Source organism: Trichechus manatus, unplaced genomic scaffold, assembly GCF_000243295.1.
Source record: "Trichechus manatus latirostris isolate Lorelei unplaced genomic scaffold, TriManLat1.0 scaffold00002, whole genome shotgun sequence".
NCBI classification, from domain to species: Eukaryota; Metazoa; Chordata; class Mammalia; order Sirenia; family Trichechidae; genus Trichechus; species Trichechus manatus.
Genome location: NW_004443938.1, coordinates 24,192,018 through 24,200,865, shown reverse-complemented (window position 1 = coordinate 24,200,865; position 8,848 = coordinate 24,192,018).

The following is an 8,848-nucleotide window of genomic DNA, read 5'->3' as shown; positions in this document are numbered from 1 at the left end:
TTCCTGATCATATGCTGTCCCAATGAGTGTTTTTTAATTTAAAAGAGGAATCTGGAACAATTTGTAAAGGAGAAACTTACTTTTTCCCCCTGCTAGAGTTACCCTGAGGACAGAGTACATTCGTGGAATTATGGACACTTTTTTGGCCAAACTTCTCTACTTTAAAATACACCCATGTACCAATAACAGGATGTCTGCAGAATCTCGTGTGTTTTCTTGGTTGAATAATGAGCACTGATTGTGAACTGTATATACTCAGTGTGCATTCTTTTATATCCATTTAGCTCAATCAGTTTAACTTCAGCTTCATTTGGGAAGAAATCAATCTATACAACAGCATTTACAAAAATAGCCATTTGGGGTGAAGAATGTGCATTTAATTTTTTTTAATTACCATTTTTTTTAAATCCTTGGCTATACATCAGAAGCCCTGAATCCAGTCTTGGTTTTCATGGTGAGTATCTGTCTGAAGTCACTTCCTTTTACACCTTCACTCTCCCATCTTGAAAAGTGTTCTGTTAACAGCATTGCCCAAACATGCCCCATGAAAGTTTTGAGAGACAGTATCTGTGAATAACCTCATGTTCTTTAGAAGAAAGTCACTGAATGACAAAGTCTGGTTTTTAACTCTGACCTTCATGAGGCCCTGAGCACCCCTGGCCTGTCCCCTAACTGGTGCTGTTCCCCACTTGTTCCTTAGTGCTTGGTGCACTTCCTGGCACATTGTAAGTGCTTAGCAACATTGTTGAATGAACGAAGTACCAAACGACCTTCCTCACATGCCTAAGGAGACTGAACCCTGAAGTAACATGAATTGGCTCTACCAGGACATTCCCTGTTTTCAGGGCACTTGGAGGAACATGAAGGCCTTTGTGTTGGAAGGATGGCATGCCCTTCACTCCCAACCAGGGAAACCAAGTTTCTCTTTATCAGAATTTCACCTTGAGGTGTGGTTTGGTTGTTATTCAGGCCCATTGACCTTCTTGTTTTCTTTTGTATAACACCATAAATGCAAATAATTTATAAACTAAAATTTTAGGTACTTATTTAGGTTTTCTTTTGCAGAAATATATTAAACTTTGTAATTTGTTAACCCCCCAGTTGCCATCCATTCTGACTCATAGCAGCCCTGTAAGACAGAGTAGAACCACCCAAGGAGCAGCTGGCGGATTCAAACTGCCGACCTTTTGGTTAGCAGCCGTCTCTGAACCACCGCGCCACCAGGGCTCCGTAATTTGTTCAGGCATGTGAAAATACCGACAAGACACACTAGTAGAATTAAGATTTGCTTTTCATCATATTTTCTTTAATCTGAAATGTGAGAGTAAAAAATATCATTTAATTCCTTCAAGCAAAGCTAATCAAACTATGGTTCCGAACCAAAAACCCATTGCCGGTAAGTCGATTCCGACTCATAGCGACCCTACAGGACAGAGTAGAACTGCCCCACGGAGTTACCAAAAATGCGCCTGGTGAATTTGAGCTGCTGACCTTTTGGTTAGCAGCCGTAGCAGTTAACCACGATGCCACCAGGGTTTCCAGGCACTTGTAAATGTTAGCCTGTGGTGTGCTGCTAGACAAAATACAAAGGAATTGTGATAGCCTGTTCTACACAAATGTTTACTTACCTTTTAGGTTGCATTTTGGACACACCTCTGTTAAGACAGATATAATAAAAACATATGACCCTTGATTTTATCCCTGGAAAGAGTATTTCTTTATTGAAGATTAACCCTTTGTTGTTCATACCAAAAAAAAAAAAAAAAACCCAAACACATTGCCATTGAGTTGATTCTGACTTAATAGAAAGGCAAAAAAGAGTAGGGTTAAGAGCAGTCTGGGGTTGTTCAGACGTGAGTTGGAATCTCACAAAGCTGCTGAGAATTGCTTGACCTCAGAGGAACCTCACAACCATGCAGGGACCCCACGCAATGTCTTTCTTTTGTTCCTCTGATCTGTGTCAATTATCTGGAAGAGTGACAAGAACAGTAAAGCTGTGGAGTCCTCAAAACCCGGATGTAATGCCAGCTCCCCCACCTAGCTGTGTGACGTAGGAAAGTTAATGAATCCTTTCCCATTTGTTTCCTCATCTGGAAAGTGAGGTTAATAACACTCTCGGAGATTCTTGTGGAAATTTAACAAAATAACATGTAACATGACAGGTAGCTATAGAGTAGAGCCTTGTGTTGGTAGGAACATGAGTACTTATTATATAAATACCAGTTAGGCAGTATTAACAGGTGGAAAGTGGAGAGGTGGGGCCATAGAAGAGAGATTTGAGAACTCATGAGCTAAAATTAGGAGAAAGCTTACATCCTTGAGTACAAAACAACATTAAAGATGTATTTCCAACACTTAAAAAAAAGAAAAAGAAAAAAACCCAAACCCATTGCCATAGAGTCAATGCCAACACATAGCAACCCTATAGAACTGCCCCGTAGAGTTTCCAAGACTGTAATCTTTATGGAAGCAGACTGCTAGATCTTTCTTCTCCCGCGGAGTAGCTGGTGGATTCGAACCACCGACCTTTTGGTTAGCAGCCAAGTGCTTCACCACTGTGCCACCAGGGCTCCTTTCCAACACTTAAAGGACACTTAATATGTACCCAGGAAAGTTTAAAGTACTTTACATGTATTTAAAAAAAAAAATCAAACCCATTGCTGTCAATTCCGACTCATAGTGACCCTATAGGACTCAGTAGAACTGCCCCATAGGGTTTCCAAGGAGCAGCTGGTGAATTTGAACTGCCGACCTTTTGGTTAGCAGCCAAGCTCTTAACTACTGTGCCACCAGGGCTCCTTACATGTATTATCCCGTTTAATGTTCACAACAACCCTGTGAGGTAGGTGATATCATTATTCCCATTCTACAGATGAGTAGACAAAGACAGGTTTTAGTAACTTACCCAAGGTCACACAACTAGTAGCTGACAAAGCTGGGATATGAATCTGTGACTTACCTGGGTTCTTAAACTTTTAAAAACTATCTTATGGACCCAAATTTAATAAGGGACTAAACATAAGGACCATAAATCAAGAAGTAGGAGAGGTTGATGGGAGTTATCATAAAAGCGGGGATACTTGCCAGATTTGGAGACTCAGTGGAGAAGGTATCAGATGCGCCATATTTCATCAAGTCTAAGATGGCATAGATGGAACGACGACCAGGTCTTTCTAAGAAGGATGCTGCCAGTTCAACTAGTACACAATACTGCTTTTCAACTAACATGCTTGTTTTCAACTTACTGAACTTTATTATTTTCAACTCATTTTAGACTTATTTGTACATAGATATTCACCATTTAAGGAGCACTGGTGGTGCAAACAGTTAAGTGCTTAGCTGCTAACTGAAAAGTTGGTGGTTCAGACCCACCCAGCAGCTCCGTAGGAGAGAAACCTGGCAATCTGCTTCCGTAAGAGATTACAACCAGGAAAACGCGATGGGGCAGTTCTACCCTGTCCCATGGTGTTGGTATGAGTTGGAACCAACTGGAGGGCACCTAACAACACTGGTTATCATTTATCACTCCTAAAAATATAAAAATAAAAGCTAAATACGTGTCAGGTAACCCTAAAACATTTTTGTGAATCACTGTGAATCACTCAGGTCCCTCAGTGCCCGCGTTGTCTTCACGCTATCGTCCTCTACCCAGCAGGAATGTCACTAATGCAGCACTTACGAGGGTGGCTCCATTGTCTCTGGATTTCATCCAAACCATCCTATGAGTTTAGATGCTGACACTTTCTTGATTTTACCTGAAGTTGTTTATAGAAAGTTTTCAAACAGTGACTCATTCTTTCCTTGAATGGTCACCCGGTGGTTTGTTGGCTGCAAAGTTGAGGGCTCCCAGTTCCACAGGTGTACTTCCGGAATGGCAGCCATGTTGCACATGTGTGCACAAAAGTCACTACCTCCCTTACCATCCAGTTGGTTCTGACTCATAGCAATCCTATAGGACAGAGTAGAATGGCCACATAGGGTTTCTAAGGAGCGGCTGGTGGATTCGAGCTGCCGACCTTTTGGTCAGTACCTGAATTCTTAACCACTGTGCCAGCAAGGATGCCTCCCTTGTGACCAGTCAGTAGCGGCAGTAGTTCCCCATCCATTGTCATCCACCCTGACTTCATACACGTTTCCGTGTGAAAATGTGTGCATTCAAATCAATGGAATATGCTAATCTAAGTTACAAGGATATTTTGACCACCCATTTGTATTTGTTTCCTAAGGCTGCTATAAGAGAATGCTATAAAGTGGTGGCTTAAAACAAGAGAAATGTATTGTCTCACAGTTCTAGGGCTAGAAGTCCAAATTCAAGGTGTTGGCAGAGCCACACTCTTTCCAAAGGCTCTAGGGCCTACTTTCTGTGCAACTACTTTGTTGATAATTGTGTATTAGTAGTTTGCCTGTAACTATACTTGGACTTAGAATAAAATGTCTTTTGATTGTTTTTTGTAAGTCAGTGCTAATGTTATTTTCCAGTGGGCCTTTGGCATGATTTACTGCATAGACATAATACATATCGGTTATGTTCACTGCCATTGTTCTGTATTTCATGGAGATTCCTGGCTCATGGAAAGTCTTTTAAACAACGATTTGAGTATTATGCTGTAGAATTTAGCACTTTGTCCATGGGATGATGATAAATTTTTAGTTGGGTATTTTAAATTTTAATGATGATGTTCAATTACAGAGTTGCCCCTCTCAGTACCAATACACCTGCGGGCTGTTGGAAGCAAGAGTTTGTTCTACTACCTGTTCAGGATAAGAAATACTATATATCGTAATTAGAGTTCCAAGTTGCAGCTCAACATATACTATTTGACTTTCAAATATGAGGAACCTGTTAAAATAAAGTACTTGAAGTCTTCAGAGGTCTTCAGGAGCTTTTAGGTTTACATTCCTTGTGCTCAGGGAGGCTGTGGTGCACTGGAGAGAGGGCAGGGCCTTGGAACCTGGGAAAATTGGGCTCCCAACTCCTCACTACTAGGTGGTCTTGGTAAAATATACCGCGTATTTTCACTGCTCAGAGCATGTTATACACAGATTTCATTTAATCGTTATAGTAACTTGTCATGGATTGAATTATGTCCCTCCAAAAATGTGTGTATCCATTTGTCTGGGCCATGATTCCCAGTATTGTGTGGTTGTCCTCCACTTTGTGATTGCAATATTATGTTAAAGAGGATTAGGGTGGGATTGTAACACCCTTACTAAAGTAACATCCTTGATCCAATGTAAAGGGAGTTTCCCTGGGGTGTGGCCTACGCCACCTTTTATTTTACAAGAGATAAAAGGGAAGCAAGCAGAGAGGGGACACCTCATACCACCAAGAAAGCAGTGTTGGGAGCAGAGCATGTGCTTTGGACCCGGGATCCCTGTGCAGAGAAGCTCCTAGTCCGGGAGAAGATTGATGAAAAGGCCAACAGAGAGAGAAAGCCTTCCGCTGGACTGACGCTCTGAATTTGGACTTTTAGCCTACTTTACTGTGAGGAAGTAAACTTCTCTTTGTTAAAGCCATCCACTTGTGGTATTTCTGTTAGAGCAACACTAGATGACTAAGACATAACCCAATGAGGTAATTGTTATTACTGCTTCCATTTTACAAGTGGGATAACTAAGGCACAAAAATTTAAGTACCTTAGGAAAGTCATTTCACCTCTGTTATGCTTGGTGTCAGATTTTTAAAAGGCAGACTTTGCTGTGAGTGTTAGTGATAGCGTGTATGAAGCACACTGCACGTGTTAAGTGTCTGAAATGGCAAATAATTTTATTACACTGACTTAGAACTGCTTTCCTTCTCTTCCATTTCTTAAGGAGTGTTAGATTGTCATTTGAAACCTAACAGATTCTGAGAGGGAAATAAACAATCTGGAATTTTTGAACCCAAATAAACAGCATTTTCCATTCTTCAACCTGAGTCTCTTTTGTTTTGTATTAAGTGATTCATCATTTTTATTTATTTATTTTTATTTTAATAGAAAAACCAGTAGACAGCTTCATACCAATGTCCAGGATTTCCACCTGCCTGTGAATAGTTTCCATGACGGCCTCAATGAAAGGAATGTACTTCTAGTGACCAGATACATTTTTAGTGGGCCTTTGGACAAGGCAGATTAGTATCTTCTGTGTTTTTAATGAACCAATGAACCATCCAGTTGAGTAAATAAATAGCTATAACTTCCAATAGTTCTCTATAAAATCACAATGTCTGTATTAGAAAAATTCCCCATAGAAAATTCTTTCATTCCACCCCCAAGAAAATACAAAGCAGGATAATTTTTATACACATGTTAAGACAAAGAAGTTATTTCAGTAATTTGATAGATATAATCAACTAAGGCATAGTTGTGAGAAACATTAAAATTTTAAACCTGGTTTCTGAATTAACTTCCTCCCTCCCTCCCTTCTTCCCTTCTCTGTCTGTTTCCTCTCTCCTTCTTTCCTCCCTTTATCCTTATCCCCTGCCTTCCTCCTTCTACCTTTTTTTTCTTTCTTGGAAGTGACAACGAAACGAATTGAATATATCTCTTTTAACCCACAAATCCTATTCATCTGCTTTTCTTTTCCCATGCTTTAATCTCCTTCCAAGTACGCTGGAAGAATAAGTGAATAAATTTTCTGAAAATCTTGGCATATTCTCTGGGTTTTGGAGGTGTGGGGAAAGGGTTGGCAAAAAGAGGCTTTTGAATGAAAAGCTAATTCTATAATTTAAAATCACAGACGCCTCATTGATAGAAACCAAAGTAGCTAATTTTAGTAAAGAAAATAGCCAGGCTGTATGTGATTCTGATAGTCAAGTTTAAAAAAAAAAAAAAGTAACATCATAATATGTATGCAAATCTAGTATTTAGTGTATTTATAACACAAACTATAATGTAACTTCAGCCAATAATTAGAAAAGAATAAACCGATAAGAGTTGAATTCTACATTAAGTACATTATGATACAAGTTTAATCTGTCAAAATAATAGATCTGTTCAATGGAAATTTAGGAATAAGGCAAAGCCTCGCACCGTGCCCTACAATGGAGAGAAGTTAAAACACATTTACAAAGCCCACTTTGTGGAGTTATATACAGCAGAGAGAATAAGAAAGGAAGGAAAGTACTCTTTATTCAATTTACTACTAGTCAGAAGAGTTGTTTCCCTCTGCTCTATACTTTTTTTTGAATCTTGCCTTGGAATCTTTCGACTCTAATAGTTTCTTAAGCTTTAATTATTTTGAGACCATGCTGCTTAATTGTGTTGCTGATAGAATGTTTTGATTCTATTTATATATAATTTTCCTGGGTTCATAAGCAGAAAATAATATTGAGCAACTAAAATATTAACCATTTCAAATCCCACCTTCCCGAAGAAGAGCGCATTTAAGTTACGAGGGTAATCGGCTTAGAGTAAAGCTGCTCTCTGCCTACCAGGTAGTGAAGGAGTTTTAAATCACATCGATTATAAAAAAATTCCATGAGAATAAATATGTCTTTACAACAAAGGACACATTTATTCTTTGTATGATTAAAAAATAATTCTAAGACGTCATATAATTATGGGAAAAAATTTAACTTAATTTTCCCCTTGATGGTGAAGTTGATTATCCTAGACAGAGAATGATAAATCTTAATAGTTTGTGGCCCACAGTAGGTACTAAAAACGCTTCCAAAACAATTAGGAGTTAATAATTATAGGAAAACATGTGGCTGAGGTTGGAAGTTATTTGTTGATAATAATCATTCATATTTTATGTATAACATCAAGTAATATCTGAAAAGTGAAAAAAATAGATCAATCTACATTTATTACAGGTGATGGAAGATAGTATGTCAGTGGAGAGAATAGAAGAGTTATACATGGGTTTGAATTCCTTCCTGTCCCCTATATCCACGTGGCTTCGGGCAAGTAACATCACCTATGGAAAGACTGCATGAGCTATGTGTACAGTGCTGTGCACATAGTAGGTACCCAGTTGTCATTGTAGTTCATTTTCACATTTGGAAAACATGCTGTTAAGACTATATGATGAACCACCAAGGCCCACAAGGAAATTTCTTTTTTATTATTTTTTTATTGTACTTTAGATGAAGGTTTACAGAACAAATAGTTTCTCATTTAAACAGTCAGTACACATTGTTTTATGACGCTGGTTAACAACCCCACGACATGTCAACACTCTCCCTTCTTGACCTGGGAGGACCTTTTTTTTGGTGAAAATATACATAGCCAAAGTTACACCGTTTCAAAAGTTTTTATATGTACAATTCAGTGACATTGATTACATTGTTCCAGTTGTGTGCTATTCTCACTATCTTTTTCTAAATTATCCCATCACCATTATATTCAACTCACTGCCCCCTAGGCTTCCCATCAAACCTTTTGAATTGCTTTTGTAAATTTGATCTCACATAGATAATTCTTTTTTTTTGTACTTTAGATGAAGGTTTATAGAGTAAATAGTTTCTCATTAAACAGTTGGTACCCATATTGCCCTGTGACAATGGTTAACAACCCCACAACATGTCAACACTGTCCCTTCTCACCTTCTCAACCTTGGGTTCCCTATCACCAGCTTTCCTGTCCCCTCCTGCCTTCTAGTCATTGTCCCTGTGTCTCATTAGTCCCGTTTTGTTTTATGGGGCTGTCTAATCCCCAGCTGAACAGTGAACCTCAGGAGTGATTTCACCACTGAGCTAAAAGGGTGTCTCAAGGCCATACTCTTGGGGTTTCTCCAGTCTGTCAGGCTAGTAAATCTGGTCTTTTTTTGTGGTTAGAATTTTGTTCTACATCCTTCTCCAGCTCTGTCCAGGACCTTCTGTTGTGATCCTGGTCAGGGCAGTCAGTGGTGGTAGCCAGGCACC